This window comes from Neophocaena asiaeorientalis, unplaced genomic scaffold (genome assembly GCF_003031525.2).
Source record: "Neophocaena asiaeorientalis asiaeorientalis breed wild unplaced genomic scaffold, Neophocaena_asiaeorientalis_V1.1 scaffold82, whole genome shotgun sequence".
Taxonomy (NCBI): Eukaryota; Metazoa; Chordata; class Mammalia; order Artiodactyla; family Phocoenidae; genus Neophocaena; species Neophocaena asiaeorientalis.
The window spans coordinates 3,609,434-3,624,800 of NW_020173068.1; positions in this window are offsets into that span (position 1 = coordinate 3,609,434).

The following is a 15,367-nucleotide window of genomic DNA, read 5'->3' on the forward strand; positions in this document are numbered from 1 at the left end:
TCCCGCCCCGTACTCGAAGATTAAAAGCGATGCCGGAGGCTGGCTCTCCCTATCACCTTGGAAAAAGCATTTTGCTTTTCTGAGTCTCAGTTTTCCCATCTGTGAAATAGAAGAACATCCTTCTTTCTCAGGATGGGGCGGAGGAGAAAAAGAGCAAACCGTGACAGTTTTCTGGGTGCCCCGCCCCCCGCGGTAATAAAGCACTTGCCCACCATTGCTTTATTAAACTTTTAGGAGAACCCTGGGCAGGCAGGAAGCTCCATTCTCCCCCATTCTGCTAAGGGGCAGCCTGAGGCCCAGCTATGGGAAAGCAACCCAGGAGCTTTGCAAAGACCACAGACTTAGGAGCTGACTCTGAGCTCAACAGAACCACTGTGGTGCCCTGGGGAGGCCTGGGTTCTGGTGGGCTTCACAGCACTCATTTAATAGAGGCAGTGCAGCCTGGTAGTTAAAAGCAAGTCCCCTGGAACCGGCCTGCCTAAGTGTGCCCAGACCCTAACTCTGCCCAGACCCACTGTGCCCAGACCCACTGTGCTACCTCAGGAAATGGATTAAATAAGTTAACAAATGTTAAATGCTTAGAATGCGTGGCACATGGTAGATGCTCAGTAAACAGAGTGGAGACAGTGGAGGCTCAGAGAGGGACGGCACCTGTAACAGGACTTGCATCCCAGGTGTGGGAAGCCCAGGTGCCACTCACTGTTTGTTGAAGCATCCCTGTGCAGCCCCAGGGGTCCAATCCCTTTAAGGCCTTGATGTCTGAATTCACCAGTGTCGAAAAATAACTCCTCCAGGCAGAGGTTGATGGGAGGCAGGTGGAGTCACCTTTGTTTCCTTGGTTGCAGAACTCCAGGGACCAGCTCACCTGTGTCTCAGAGCCTTCAGGGCACACCAGGGGGTTCTGGGATCTCATTTAACCCTGGAGACTCCCATGCCTGGGAGGGATGAATGAACTCATTTTCTACACCAGGACCTAGACTCAGCTGGACACTGGCACAGCTGTAGGGGGCAAGGAAAGGCTGGGATGTTGTTTTCCCAGCACCTCTCTGAAGCCAGACTGTGGCTGCGTTTGCTTATACATTCCTAACTTTGTTTCATGCTGTGTCAGACCCTGCTCTAAGTGCTGGGAACTCAGCAGTAACAAGACTGACTCATCCCTGCCCTCACCGATCTTATAAATCAGTGGGGAGACAGACCATTCTCAGGAAAATAAAATCAATAAACCAAGATCATTTAAAATAGGTCATGTGTCATGTATTTTCTTGAATAGCATAAATTTATTCTCTATCAGATATGACTGAGGGCTGGCTATTTTCAGTAGGGCTCATCAGGAAGGTGATGTTTAAACTAAGATCTTAAGGAAGAGAAGGGGTGAGGAGTGCAAAGATGTGAGAGGAGACAGAGGAAAGAGTAAGTGCAAAGGCCCTGGGGCACTTAAGGAACTGTGAAAAGGGCAATGTCACTTCTATTCTATAGATGAGTCAAGGTGAGGGGCTTACCCACGACCACCCAGCTTAGTATATGAAGCAGATTTGAGATTTGAAACTGGGGCAGCTGACTCCAGTGCCCACAATGTCCAGGGACATTTCACAATCTTTGCAACCCAGAAGCCTCCTCCAAGACTTGTGGGTATGGTCACTGGAACTGTACCTTGGGCATGGACCCCAGGTTTGGGGACCTTATCACTGTTAGGGGTATCAAGTCCCAATTCTCTAGACCAGCACTTTTCAATAGAACATAACAAAACCAAATATGTAGTTTCAGATTTTCTAGTTATGCATTAAAGAAGCATAAAAAGGGCTTCCCTGGTGGCGCAGTGGTTGACAGTCCACCTGCTGATGCAGGGGACGTGGGTTCGTGCCCCGGTCCGGGAGGATCCCACATGCCGCGGAGCGGCTGGGCCCGTGAGCCATGGCCGCTGGGCCTGCGCGTCTGGAGCCTGTGCTCCACAACGGGAGAGGCCACAACTGTGAGAGGCCCGTGTACCGCAAAAAAAAATAAAAAAAAAATAAAAAGAAACAGGTGAAATTAATTTTAATAATATAGTTTATTTAGTCCAATATATATATAGCATATTATGATTTTAACAGATAGTAAAAGATTGTTAATGAGATAACCTAAATTTTTTTCATACTAATATCTTCAAAATCTGGCATATATTTTATGCTTAGTTTGGACACAAATCAGCATGGAAGCTAAATTGTCAGTGGTTAAAGTAAAATTGTCAGTGGATAAAGAATGTTAAAGTATCAAAACAATTAAGGTTTGTTTAATGGAGAAAATGTTTTACCTGTTTTAAAGTTAAAAAAAATGAAAAATTCAGTTCCTCAGTCACCCTAGACACACTTTTTTTCTTTTTTTTTAGACACACTTTTAAATGGTCAATAGCTACCTGTGGCAAATGGCTACCATATGGAGTAGCACCACCCTAGACCAAGAATCTCTGGCACAGGGTCCAGCAAGTATAGCAAAGAAGTGAAGAGCCTGTTGGATCTACAACAAAGCTGCCAAATAGCCTTGAGCCTCAGCTTCTGCATCTATAAAATGGGATTAATTATACCTTCCTTGCATTGTAGTCTTCAGGATTAAATGATTAAATGTACTGAAACATCCTTATGTCATAGTCAAACCACATTTCCTGGGTTCAAATCTTACCACTGCCGAGTAGGGAGATTTTGGGTAATTTACTTAAGCTCTCTGTGCCTCAGTTTCGTCATCTGTAAAATGGAGATTTTAATAGTATCTACTTCATTGGTTTGTCATGAGGATTAAATGACAATGTTTGTGAAGTGCCTGGAATATAAATGCTATATAATGGGACTTCCGTGATGGTGCAGTGGTTAAGAATACGCCTGCCAATGCAGGGGACACGGGTTCAAGCCCTGGTCCAGGAAGATCCCACATGCAGCAGAGCAGCTAAGTCCGTGCACCACAACTACTGAACCTGTGCTCTAGAGCCCGCGAGCCACAACTACTGAAGCCTGCGCACCTAGAGCCCGTGCTCCGCAAGAGGAGCCACCACAATGAGAAGCACATGCACTGCAACGAAGACCCAACGCAGCCAAAAATAAATACATTTATTCTTTAAAAAAAACAAATAAAATAAATGCTATATAAGCATTTGTTTAAAAGTGAGAAAATAAAAGGAGACCAACACTCCCCCCTCAAATTAAATGCAAAAATGTGCACTTCCCTGAAGAGAGAGTTCAGCTTTCATGAATTTCCTTCTCTCCAGGCTCAGAACATCCCTCTGCCCAGGTCCCTGAGCCAAGCAGGCTGCATTTCTATTTGCTGTAGTTCTGAGGACCCTCAGCAATGCCGGGAGGAACTCAGAAGGAGGAGAGGAGGTGAGGTCTGGGGACTGCTGTGCTTAACTTCCTCTCCACCCAGGTGTTGCTGGTGCCTGCTGTATGCCTGAGATTCCACCACTGGTGTCCTCAGAACTTTCATCTTTAGGTTTTCCCCCACAAAAGTGAAACGATGGCTTAAAAAGGGTTCTGGTTGCATTCCAGATCTGGCTGAAGCCACTCACCCTGTGAGATTGTGGGCAAGTCTTCTCCTCTTTGGGAGCCTTAATTTTCTCATGTGTAAACTAGGAAGAGAGTTGGATTAGGTCAGGGTTTCCCCAAATATGTTGCATACAGCAGTAGGTAGGATGCCAGACGGTTCTAGGGTCTCAAGACTCTATTAAATAACATTGAATCATATTGTGATACACGTATTTCCTTTTGATTTTCTTCCAGTTCCTGCAATTACTGGGGGAAAAGTCTCACTTAACAGTGTCTGTGTTCTTAACACCTCAATGTTAAGGAAGGGAGAGCAGAGCTCAGCTAGAAACAGGATTTAAGAATTTTGTTTTAAGTGAGAGAGTGGCATGGACATATATACACTACCAAACGTAAAAATAGATAGCTAGTGGGAAGCAGCCGCATAGCACAGGGAGATCAGCTCCGTGCTCTGTGACCACCTAGAGGGGTGGGGTAGGGAGGGTGGGAGGGACGGAGACGCAAGAGGGAAGAGATATGGGAACATATGTATGTGTATAACTGATTCACTTTGTTATAAAGCAGAAACTAACACACCATTGTAAAGCAATTATACTCCAATAAAGATGTAAAAAAGAAGAATTTTGTTTTCCCCGTATTTAATTTTACAGTTACTTCCTCTTTATGGCAAATGATAGAGGTCAGTGATTTAAATTTTTTTCGCTTTTAGATGAATTTACCTACGTTTTAAAAAATGAGCTGATTGAAAGAAAAACATTACGGAACTCATAATACAGGTGGGTAAATGGATTTGGGCCCATCAATTTGGGAAAAACGGTGGGTGATTCAAGAGTTGCAGCTCTGGACCTGTACTCCTCTTGGGGAGCATTTATTAGGAGACCGGGCACCTCCCCCGTCTCTGGGGCTTTCCAGGGGCTTCACAGAGATCCCTCAGCATCCGAATCTGGTTCAGGCTGGGCCGCAGAAAAGGCAGGAAGGCCAGTGTTTGGGCACAGCACCAGCCCAGTGGTGGTCCCGTTGCAGGCACGGCTGTGTTGGGCGGTCCAGCTCTGGCCCGTGGGCCTGGGTTTCCTTCATGAAGAATGTGTTACTTGTGCCCATGGATCCAGCGTGGCCCTGTGTGGGTGCCTCCCTTATATCATCTGATGCCTCCACAAACTTCGCCACCAAGTTGCTGTTTTCATCCCTGGAGGCAGATGAGGAAACTGGGGCTCAGAGAGGTGAAATCACTGCCTAAGGAGGGGCGTAGGCAGTGGGATTTGGAGCCAGGTCTGGCTGAAACCCTGGGTGGTCTTTGGGTACACCGCCTCCTTGGCCTGTCCTAGCTGGATGACACTGAGCAAGTCACTTAGCTACTCTGAGACCCAGAGCCCTCATCTACCAATGGAATTGAGGATAGATTCCTCCTGATAGGGTTACTGAACTGCTTACTGTTATGGGGAACTATTATTGGATTAAATGGAGAGTTATATGAGTTAATTACAAGTAAAGAGCTTAGAAGAGTTCCTGGCATACGGTAAGCACTTGATGATAAGTGATTAACACTATTTCCGGGGGGCCCGGGCTTCTACCTCCACCCCCAAGCACACACCCCTTGAGAGCTGAGCATCCCCCACGTGGCATGCCTAGGCTGTGCCCTCCATCTGCTTTCTCATGTAATCCTGGCCACAACCCTGTGAGCTAAGAGTGAATTTATGCCCATTTTACAAGTGAGGAAACCAGGTGTCAGATAGAGGAAGTAGCCTGCCCAGGATCACACAGTAAGGCAGGGGTGTTGAACCCAGGTCTGTATGGCTCCAAAGCCCATGTTGGTCCACTAATTCAGGAGTCTCAACGAGAATGATTGAAAGTTCCTGGGGAAGTCCCATGCCCTCCTCAAGTGTGAGGGGTCCTAAGCCCCAATTGTGGTGGGAGGAGCTGGAAACCCAGGACAAAAGCTGGTTTCTGGTTCTGACCTTGCCTCTGACAGTTGGGTGACCTTGGGCAGCCACCAGTTCTGCTCCGGGCTCAGCCACATAATTATTACTGTTTTGTGTGTGTTGGGGGTGGCACTCTCGGAACTTCCAGGGATCCTGACTCCCTCCTTTACCTTCCCGCTGCAGGGAGGAGAGAGCCCCAGATCCACCCGCTCCTGATACTGGAGTCCTGCTGAGTTGGGTTGCTGAATCATCTGATCCCTGCCCTGCCTTCTTTTTGATCTGCCTCCTTCCTGTCCTGAGGCCACCCGGGCCAGGGAAGGAAAGGGATTATGTGTGTTCAATCCAGGCCACTGCCTGCCCCTTCCCTTTCTGCGCAAAGCTTGCAGGGTGTGGAGTGGGGGGTGCCGAGGTGTTCAGCCAGCAGCCAGTTGCATCAGAAAGCCTTGCGCAAGGCGCCCTCCTGGGTCAGGCATAGAGCCCTGCCCCACAGCCCTACCCCCACCCCACCCCTAGCCCGGGGCCCCCGGGGTACCAGAGTGAGGATGGAGACACTGAGCCCGACTTGGCCCCTGGGGCCTGACCTAGCCAGGGCCAGAGGATGGAGGGGAGGGTTTGGGGCAGGTGCTGCTCATCTCTCCGGGTGATGGAAATTAGGCTGGAAACTGCTCCTCAGCCAGTCCGGGTCAACCCACCCACTCAGCCCCTCCCTGGAGAAAGAGGAGATTAGGCCAGTGCCCTGGACACTGACTGAACCCCGATCCTTACTAGTCATAGACTGAGCCCTATTCCCTGACTGGGGACTCTGACTAAACCCTGAGCTGAACCTTCAGATGTAGCCTGAGCCCTGATCACTGCCCACAGCCATGGCTAGATCCTGACCCTGGTCCCAGGCTGAGTGCTGACTTGGTCGTTGACGGGGCACCCACCTTCTCCCATCTTGACCCCTGACCTAAATTCCAAGGCCAGCTCCTGACTGAGGTATAGTCCTGCAGACAGACTCAGCTCTAATCCACTACCCTTGACCCCAGTCCCCAGATAAGCCCAACTCTCACCCCAGGCTTGGTCAGAGATTCTCTCCTGAGAATCGGGAGCTGCGCTCAGGCCCGGGCATCAAGAGCTTGGCACCTGCCGGCCTCCCTTGTGGGCATCTTACCCCCTCCGAGGATGAGGATGGCCAAGGGGCTGGGTTGAACTGAGGGCCCCACGGAGTTGTCCTCTGACTAGCCCAAGACTGTGACTCAGCAGGGTGGGGGCTGGATGTGGAGTCAGGCAGGGCTACTGCGGAGGTGCTGGGCAGGTGCTGAGTCAGTGTGGGGAGTGAGAGGACAGTGTCTCTGAGGTTAGAGATACAGGTGGGTTGTGGGGAGGCCCTGGGTCTGGAAACAGATGGTGTGCGTGGCAGGCTGGGACCATTAATATAAAGCACCTCAGCCCAAGTCCTATCTACCTCCATCTTCCCATTTATTGACCATTTTTCCATCGCTCATCCATATTTTTCTTTCTCAGAGCATCCTGTTCTTTCCCTTCGGAGCACATATTAGAATTTGGAATTATAGATCTATTTTATTATACATAATTGTTATATATTGATTATATGTAGATCTGTCTCCCCCACTCAGCTGGAAGCCCCCTGAGGGTAGGCACCTGCTGATTCGGCTCACCAGCATATCTCCAGTACTTGGTACAGTGCCTGACACATGGTAACTATTCATCCCTCATCCATCCATTTACCATTCACGTGTCACCCATTCCCCACTGTTTATCCATTCAACTTTCTCCTACCATCTCTCTATTCTTCCATCTACGCTCCATTCAACCATCACCCATCCAAACTCCCACCACCTATATATCTCTCCAGCATCAATCAAACCATTTATATATTCATTCAACAAATATTTATTGAGTACCTATTACCTGTCAAACACTGTTCTAGAGGCCGGAAATACTGCAGAGAAAATAACATGTATATATCTGATGTAACAGATGATGTAATAAAAAAGTGCTTACATCCCAGTAGATAGAAAATATGCAAGAAATAATTAACATAAGAAATACTTAAAGTATTAGGGTATGTTAGAGGGTGATAGGTGCTAGAGGGAAAAAGTAAAAAAAAAAAAAAGGAAAAGAGTGGGGAGAGAATCAAGAGGGTGGGTGGAGGTAGGTAGGAGGTAGGGCAGTCCAGTGGATGCCATGAGACTGTCTGGAGGACACATTGTTCAGGCAGGGAGAGTGGCTTATGCAAAGTCTCCAAGGGGAAGCCTGTTTGGTATGGCTGGAACGGAGCAAGTGAAGGGAGGTGGTGGTAGATGAGGTCAGAGAGGTAAATGGGGGTTCAGACCATCTGGGGCTTTGGAGGCCTTTGAAAAGACTGGGGAGAGAGGAGCAGTGTTGCAATAAATCAGCTGAAGAACTCTGGTGGCTCAGAGCAAGGCAGTAGCTATGCAGGTGGTGAGATGTGATTTGAGTCTGGGTATATTTTAAAGCAACAGGCTTGCTGTTGTTTCAGATGTGGAATGTGAGGGGAAATGGTTTGTCAAGGATGCCCCCAAGCTTTGTTGGCCTGAGCAACTGCCGATATGGAGCTGCCATCAGGTGAGATGAGCAAGGTGTTTGGGGGAAAACCAGAGATTCAGCTTTGGTTGTGCTGAGTTTGAGATGTCTTTTAGACATCGTAGAGGAGCCGTCGGATAGGCAGTTGGATGTACGCACTGGAGTTCAGGGGAGAGATATGAGCTGAAGATATAGATCTGGAGTCATGGACATGAGGCTGGATGACAGCAGCAGCGACTGAATGCTGGACCACTCCAGCAGGCAGGGTTGGGGAGAAGCCAAGGAGTGACCCGTGAGGAGTGTCCTTCTGACAGCCAGGAGAGTGTAGAGGCCTGGATGCTAAGTGAAGAGAGAAGGTGTATCAAGGAGCAGGGAGTGTTCAGCTGTGTCAGAAGCTATTGATCAGTCAAGAAGGTGAAGGTTGAGAATTGAGCATTGAATTTGGCAACGAGGTGACCTTGACAAGAGCAGTTTCAATGGGGATGGGGTGGGCAGGTAGAAGTATGATCCAAATAGATTTAAGAGAGAAGAGGAATCAGGGACAGTGAGCACAGACAATTTTTTCAAAAAGACCTTTGCTACAATGTAGAGTAAAAAATGAACAGTAGCTGTGGGGGAGACTGAAGGATCAAGGGAAGGCTATTGTCCTAAAGATCCATCCACCTACCATTTATTCATAAATCCATTCAACCACCATCTACCATCTACTTGTCCATCCACCATTCACCATGCATCCATTCCTTATTCATAAGCTAAGAAGTTTGTCCTGAACCCCTACAGGGTACCAACTCCCATGCCAGACACTGGAATGTGGGGTGGAGGGAAAGAAATGCAGAACCCAGAATCTGGCAATGGTAGATACTCAGTTTAAGTTCATTGAATGGGTTAAAGAGCAAGAAGACAGGGTGCCTGCCCTCCAGGTGCTTGGTCTAGCAGGAGGACACAGAATGCCAGAGCTGGGGCCATATCTGGGTATGATCTAATATAAACCAGAGAGAGGAGGTGTCTTGCCTGAGGTCACCCGATGGGCCAGCAAGGGAACCAGGATTCACATCTGGACTTCCTGTCTTGGCAGACAGGTTGAGACAGGTTTTTTCTCTTCCAGGATCTGTCTGGGGGATGGAATTTAACTGGGAGAAGGAAATGTGTGAGAACATGGCATTTTCAAGAGGACGGATTTGAAAATATTTTTATTCATTTACATTTTGGCTCAAAATTCAAAAGGTACAAGGTGTCGTACTTGAAAAGTCTCCCTCCCATTCCTGTCTCCTCTTTTTGGAGGCAACCAATTTCCTTGTTTCCTTTAAGACATAAGTTATGACTATTTTCCCCTTTTTACACAGATGGGGGCATACATTCAGTCCTTCAGATTACTTTTTTTCTTCCTATTTAACAATTTGTCTTGGGGATTATTCCTCATCAGTTCAGAAAGTCGTTCTTGTTTTTTTCTTTTTTTTTCAGCTTTGTAATATTCTGTTGTGGGGATGTACTAGTTTACTGCAACCGTCCCTTGTGAATGAACATGTCATTATTTCCAGTCTTTTGCTGTAACAAAAAGTGCTGTGATGTTCATACACGGGGGAGTAGCGAGAAACTCTGAGCTAATTTCCTAGAAGCAGAATGGCTAAATCAAATGTGTGTGCATTTGCACTTTTGATGGAAATTTCTGGATGATCCTCCATCAAGATTGTGCCAATCTACCTCCTGCGGCAGAGCTTGTGAGGGCTGTTTCCCCACGAGTTCGACAGCACAGTTTTGATCTTTACTGATCTGATGGCGGTGTGGGGCGGACACTGGAAGTGTCTTCAGGCAGCTTTTGTATGTTTCTCTTGGGCTGAGGGATGAATCTTTTCTCATTTTACAGCCACTTAGGCAGCAGATGTGGAAGAGGCACTTCTCAGGGTTGGCACCGCCCAGGCTGTCTAGGTGGTGGGCAGTGAGTGCCCCATCTCTGGGAGAGGTGACCCAGGGGAGGTGAGAGGGGGCCCGGCCATCCACCTGGCAGGGGCTGTGCTGCCGCGAACAGTTTCAGCTCCCTCTGCTTCCTCTGCTTCTGGCTCCCCACCTCCTCCCAGGCGTGCGCTGTCTCCATCACTTCCCCCATCTCTGCACCCCAACAGGCCACCCCAGAGTCCCCGCCCCCTTCCTTAGGAAGCCCTTTCCCTCTTCCCGCCATTTAGCCTTTCCTTGGCCTAGAGCTTCTGGAAGGCTGGGGGAAGGTGACAAACAGCCCTCCTACCTGGTCCCTCAAGACACCAGGGAAAACATTAGCATCTCAGGCTATCTCCACTAGTCGGGCTCACTCCCCTCATTGTGGGTCAGAGTGCAGAGTGTGTGCGGGCGTGCATACATTGGTGTGAATCACCTGGATATGTCTCTGTGGTGGCGCGGACAGACCTGGGCTGGAACCCCTGCTTAGCCTCTAATCAGGCCCCTGTGAGCCCAGTTCTCAGGAGCAGACCCCCTGCCCGCCTTGCTGAGTCACCTCCTCCTCCCACCTCACTCCTTCCCTCCAGCCACTTTCCTTTTATTGTAGCCCTTGAACAAACCAAAATTTTCCTGCCTTGGGGCCTTTGCCTTGCCTGCTCCATTTGCCTGGAACTTTCCCAGGCTCCTACTTCTCCTCCTTCAGGTCTCAGGTCAAATGTCACCTCCTCGAGAGGCCCTCCCTGACCACTCACAAAGTATCGCGCCCCACCCCAGTTCCCGCGGTCTGTCTCTAAGCCATAACTCCGTCTTATTTTATTCATAGCACTTGTCAAGGTTTGAAATGATCTCTGTGTATTAAATTGTCTGTCCCTCCTGCCCCCACCAGAAAGGAAGAACCCCGAGGGCAGGGATGCCGCACCCCCGTGTCTAGCACACAACCTGGCACCTACTAGGTGTTCAATTAATAACTATTGAATGAACGAATGCAAAGTGCTCAAGTACAATGCCTGACATAATAAAACTCAATATCGCTGGTTATTATCATCATATAAATGCTAGGGGCTAACGTGATTATTTATGAGGAACAAACGACTTCACTCAGCACTCCTTACAGTGACTATTTACTTGAGTCCCATGTGATGCTGCATCCTGGGAGAAACAGGGACGTGAGACCCAGTGGAGGCTGTTGAGGAATAGACAATATAGCTGGGAAGACAAGGACCGAGGAAAAATAATCATCGTGTATTGAGGCAAGACTGGAAGTGGTTATTATCAACCATTTAGAAGCTGAGGATCACAGAGTCTGACGCGCCTAAGGTCACCCGGCTGGTCAGTGTGTCTCCAAAGCACTTAGCACAGTGCCTGTGCCAAGAATGGGGGCTCAGTGGCCAAGGTGTCATTCGCACACCTGTTTGGGCCTCCCTGGAGCGTTTCTGGTGCTTGGGATGCGGGCCACACGCCTGGTAGAGAGGTTGGTGCTGAGGGCCACTGGGGGTCTCTCTGCCGGGAGGTCTTTAGCCCTGGGGCCCAGGGTGCAGGCTGATTGGAAGCAGCAGCTTCGTTGTAGGCAGGACAGGGGCAGGTGGAGGCCTGGGAGGGGAAGAAGGAGGAAGCTGCACTTGTGCTCATGGGACACATGTGCTGGCAGACACCAGGCTTCTGGGCGCTGGTGCATATGCGCATGTGTGCGCACACACACACACACACACACACGAGCTCTCTTGCACGCCCTTGCTCCCCCAGCCCGCTGAGGACTGCTCACACTGGCTGAGCCACTCTGAGGATCAAGGGTCCTCCCAGTCCCCTGGCCTGACTGGCCTCACGGGAGCTCTCAGCTTTGCAAGGCAGGACTGTGTCCGCCCTGTTCACCGAGCATCCCAGTGTCCGGCCCAAGCCCAGCCCAGGGGAGGCACTCAAGAATTGTGGAGACGATAAATTCATTGCCTTCCTCCTCCCATCATTAAGTTATTACCCTTTCCTTCACTCACTCACTCGCTCACTCACTCACTCAGGGCCTCCAGGATGGGGCAGTACTGCTCCCTCCCTCCCCCCTCCCCCCCACAGCCTGCATCCATGAAGTGCCCATTAGATGCCAAGTCCTGGCAGCTCTTCTCCTGCCAAACCCGGTCCTGGACCCTGCCTGGGTGCACCCCCAGTGGACATTCTGTTTTCCTCCCTCCTGCTTCCTGCCCTGACCGCACGTCCCAGGTCAGATGTTTATGAAACCCTATAAGTTCTTCCATCATCAGCCTTGGCCTGATGCCCAGGGTTTGGCTTTGAATCATGTGCTCTGGGGCTTGGCGAAGCTCAGACTGGAAGCTCACAGCCCTCCGTTGACATCAACCCAGGCTGAGACCTGGAGCAGGACCAGAGTCACTGGGCCCATCACCACACACACACCTGTGAACAGACGTGTGACGGTGTGCCCTGGAACAGAACGTGATGTGTCCAAGGTCACAGGGAGTGTCCATGTAGGAATGCCACCACGGCACATCTGTTCACTCATGGACACATCTGCACAGCAGTGGCAAGAAACTCCACTTCCTAGTATCACAGGACCAGGGTTTGAATCCCAGCTATTTAGTAGCTGTGTGACCTTGGGCAAGACACCTCACTTCTCTGAGTCTTATCTTTACTTACTTACACATAGTAGATGCTCAATAGACATGGCAGCTAAAAAAACTCAACAGAATAAGTGCATATACACACTGAGTGTGTCAGTGTATCTACAGGATGTCATCGTAATAACTTACAGCCTGTTGGGGGTGCACATGAGTGTATATTGTTGTGTACCCACTCATGCAACATATCTATTCAAGGGCCTGTGTATGGGCCCACCAATGGACACATGGACACATGTGTCTGTGAGGCCATTTGGGCTGATTATTTTTTCCAATAATGCACACCATTTCTGGGTGGTTTTCAGAGGATTTTCTGATTACCCGTCACGGCAGGAATTGGTGTTTTTCTGGGTAGACACGCACATGCTTGCCCGCGTCTGTGTGGACCTGTAAGGGGTTATGAGTACAAGCCCATCCCTTACCAGGTTGGTTAGCTGGTAGAGTCTGTGGGGATTGGGTCACTTCTGCAACTATGGATGTCAGTGTTATGGGGCATTGTGGAGCTGGGCTGTTGGGGTTCAAATCTCACCTGTGCGACCTTGGGCAGGATGCTTCAACTCTCTGCGCCTGGTTTCCTTTTCTGGGAATTGGAGGTCATGGCAAACACCTTAGAGAGGTCTGAGGACCAAAAGAGTTAATGTGAAGTGGTGAGCAGAGCCTGGCACAGACAAGTGCAGTATGTGCTGTTCTTTGAATCTCCCTGCGTCTGTCCTGTGATACATTCCTCGTCCTTCAGTTACAGCACTAGTTCTATTATACAGCCATTGTCTGCCTACAAAGACTGTCCTGTCCTCTAGATTATGAGTCCCTGGAGGACAGGACCATGTCTGAGTCATCCCTAATTAGAACCTGCGCATTGCCGGCTAACTCTAAACCTCAGATTTGTCCTCTTCCCTGACAACAGCTAGCATTTACTGGGCACTTCTAGGTGCCAGGCATGACTGTAAGCTCCTTGAGTCTTCAAACAATCTCAAGGGATTGGTATCCTTGTCCCTATTTTAGAGACAAAGAACCCTAGAGGTTAAGAAAGGCGCAGGCGCACACAGAGACCCGAACCCCAGCGGGCTGCCTCCCTCGCAGCCCGCTCTCGACTTGGGATGAAGAGTTTGGGGCATGACTGCTGCTGAGCGCCTGCAGCACGGCGTTCTGGACGCCCCACGGCGGGCTCTCTCTCATCCCACGTCCGCTAACACCTCCCCATCGATATGAATATCCCTTTGTTTCCCTCTCTCACCCTGGGGCATCTCAGCTCCCTGCCCTGACACAGCGCTGCCAGAGGCAGGCTGTGTCCCCAGGTCACCCCTTCTTTGATCCAGTAGGGTGTCAGGTGGAGGAGCTCCCTTGAATCTGGGCTTGAGAAATAACCTAGACACCTGCCCACCCCCAACGGGGATCGGGGAGGGGAGGCAAGCCCACAGGAGGGAGGGGCAGCCTCGGGGTGGCGATGCATTGGGTGCTCAGGCTCTGGGCTAAAAAGGGGTGGACCCTGCCCATCAGCCTCCCTCCCTCTCCCAGGTCTCCTCACCTCTGAGAGGAGAGGGCATGCAGGCTGGTGGAAGCAGCTTCCCTCAGGTAGAGGGAAGCTGTCAAGCAGCTGAGCTTGCCATCCCCTTGCAGGAACACTAGAAGGCACCCTTGAGGCAGCTGCGGCTCTGAGGCTATTTTGGGCCCCCGTGTGTCCCTTGGGTCTTCAGGAGCCCCTGAAGCCCAAAGCCTTGTGTATTCTGGTGGTGTTGGGTGGCGCAGCCTACAAATGTCAATCAGGTCAAGGTGGTTGATGGTGTTGTTCAAGTCTTCCACACCCTTACTGATTTTCTGTCTAATTGTTTCTTCACTTATCGAGACAGAGAATGGAAATCCATGCCGCGGCCTGGAAACTCTCTCAGTGAGGTCAGCTGGGGTGATCGTAGCGCTCCTCTCAGCATTGGTTTCCTGGTCCACTCCTTAGCTCTTCCAGGTGAAAGGGTGAACCTCATTCCTGTTACTCCATCTTGACCAGAACAATTGTATTACTTTGGTAACTTTTTAAAGAAAATAATTTTAGATTTATAGAAAGAAGAGTGGCAAAGACAGAACCGGAAGTTTCTATATACACGTTAGCCATGTCTCCTTGCTCTCTTGCAATCGGTGACAGTTTCTTGGCCTTTCCTTGTTTTTGTGACCTTGACACTTTTGAAGAGTGCTTGTTACATGTTTTGTAGAATGCCCGTCAATTTGGGTTTTCCCGTGATTAGGCTGAGGTTACGGATTTGGAGGAAGAACACCACGCAGGTCAAGTGTGCTTCTCATCACATCATTTCAAGGGTCCAGAAAATCAACTAAACTTGTTATTGGAGATGCGAAACTTGATCATTTTCTTAAGGTAGTGCCTGCCAGATTTCTCCACTGTGAAGTCACCCTTCTTCCCTTTCCACATTCAGAAAGCAAGTTGCCAAGTCCAGCTCACGCTCAAGGGGAGGAGAATTAAGCTTCACCGCCCGGAGGGTGGAACATCAAAGGAGCTGTGGGCATGTGGTAACCCACCCCGCCCCGGAAGTTAATAAATATCTGGAGGGGAGATACTTTGAAACGACACAAATCTACTGTTTCACCTTAAAGTTTCACCCGCTCATTTTAGCATTCATAGGTGGGTTTCAACTGCAGCAATGATGACTGTAGTGTGTTTAGGGAGATTTACCCTCTTTCTCTCAATCCTTCCGTATGTATTAATTAAAAATTCTTCTGCAAGGGAGATTTGTCTCTTCTCCCCTATTTATTAAGGGTATTCAATCAATTATATTATTTAAAAATTTTAAGATTAATTATTTTTGAAAATGTAATACATTCACACCGTTCAGAATTC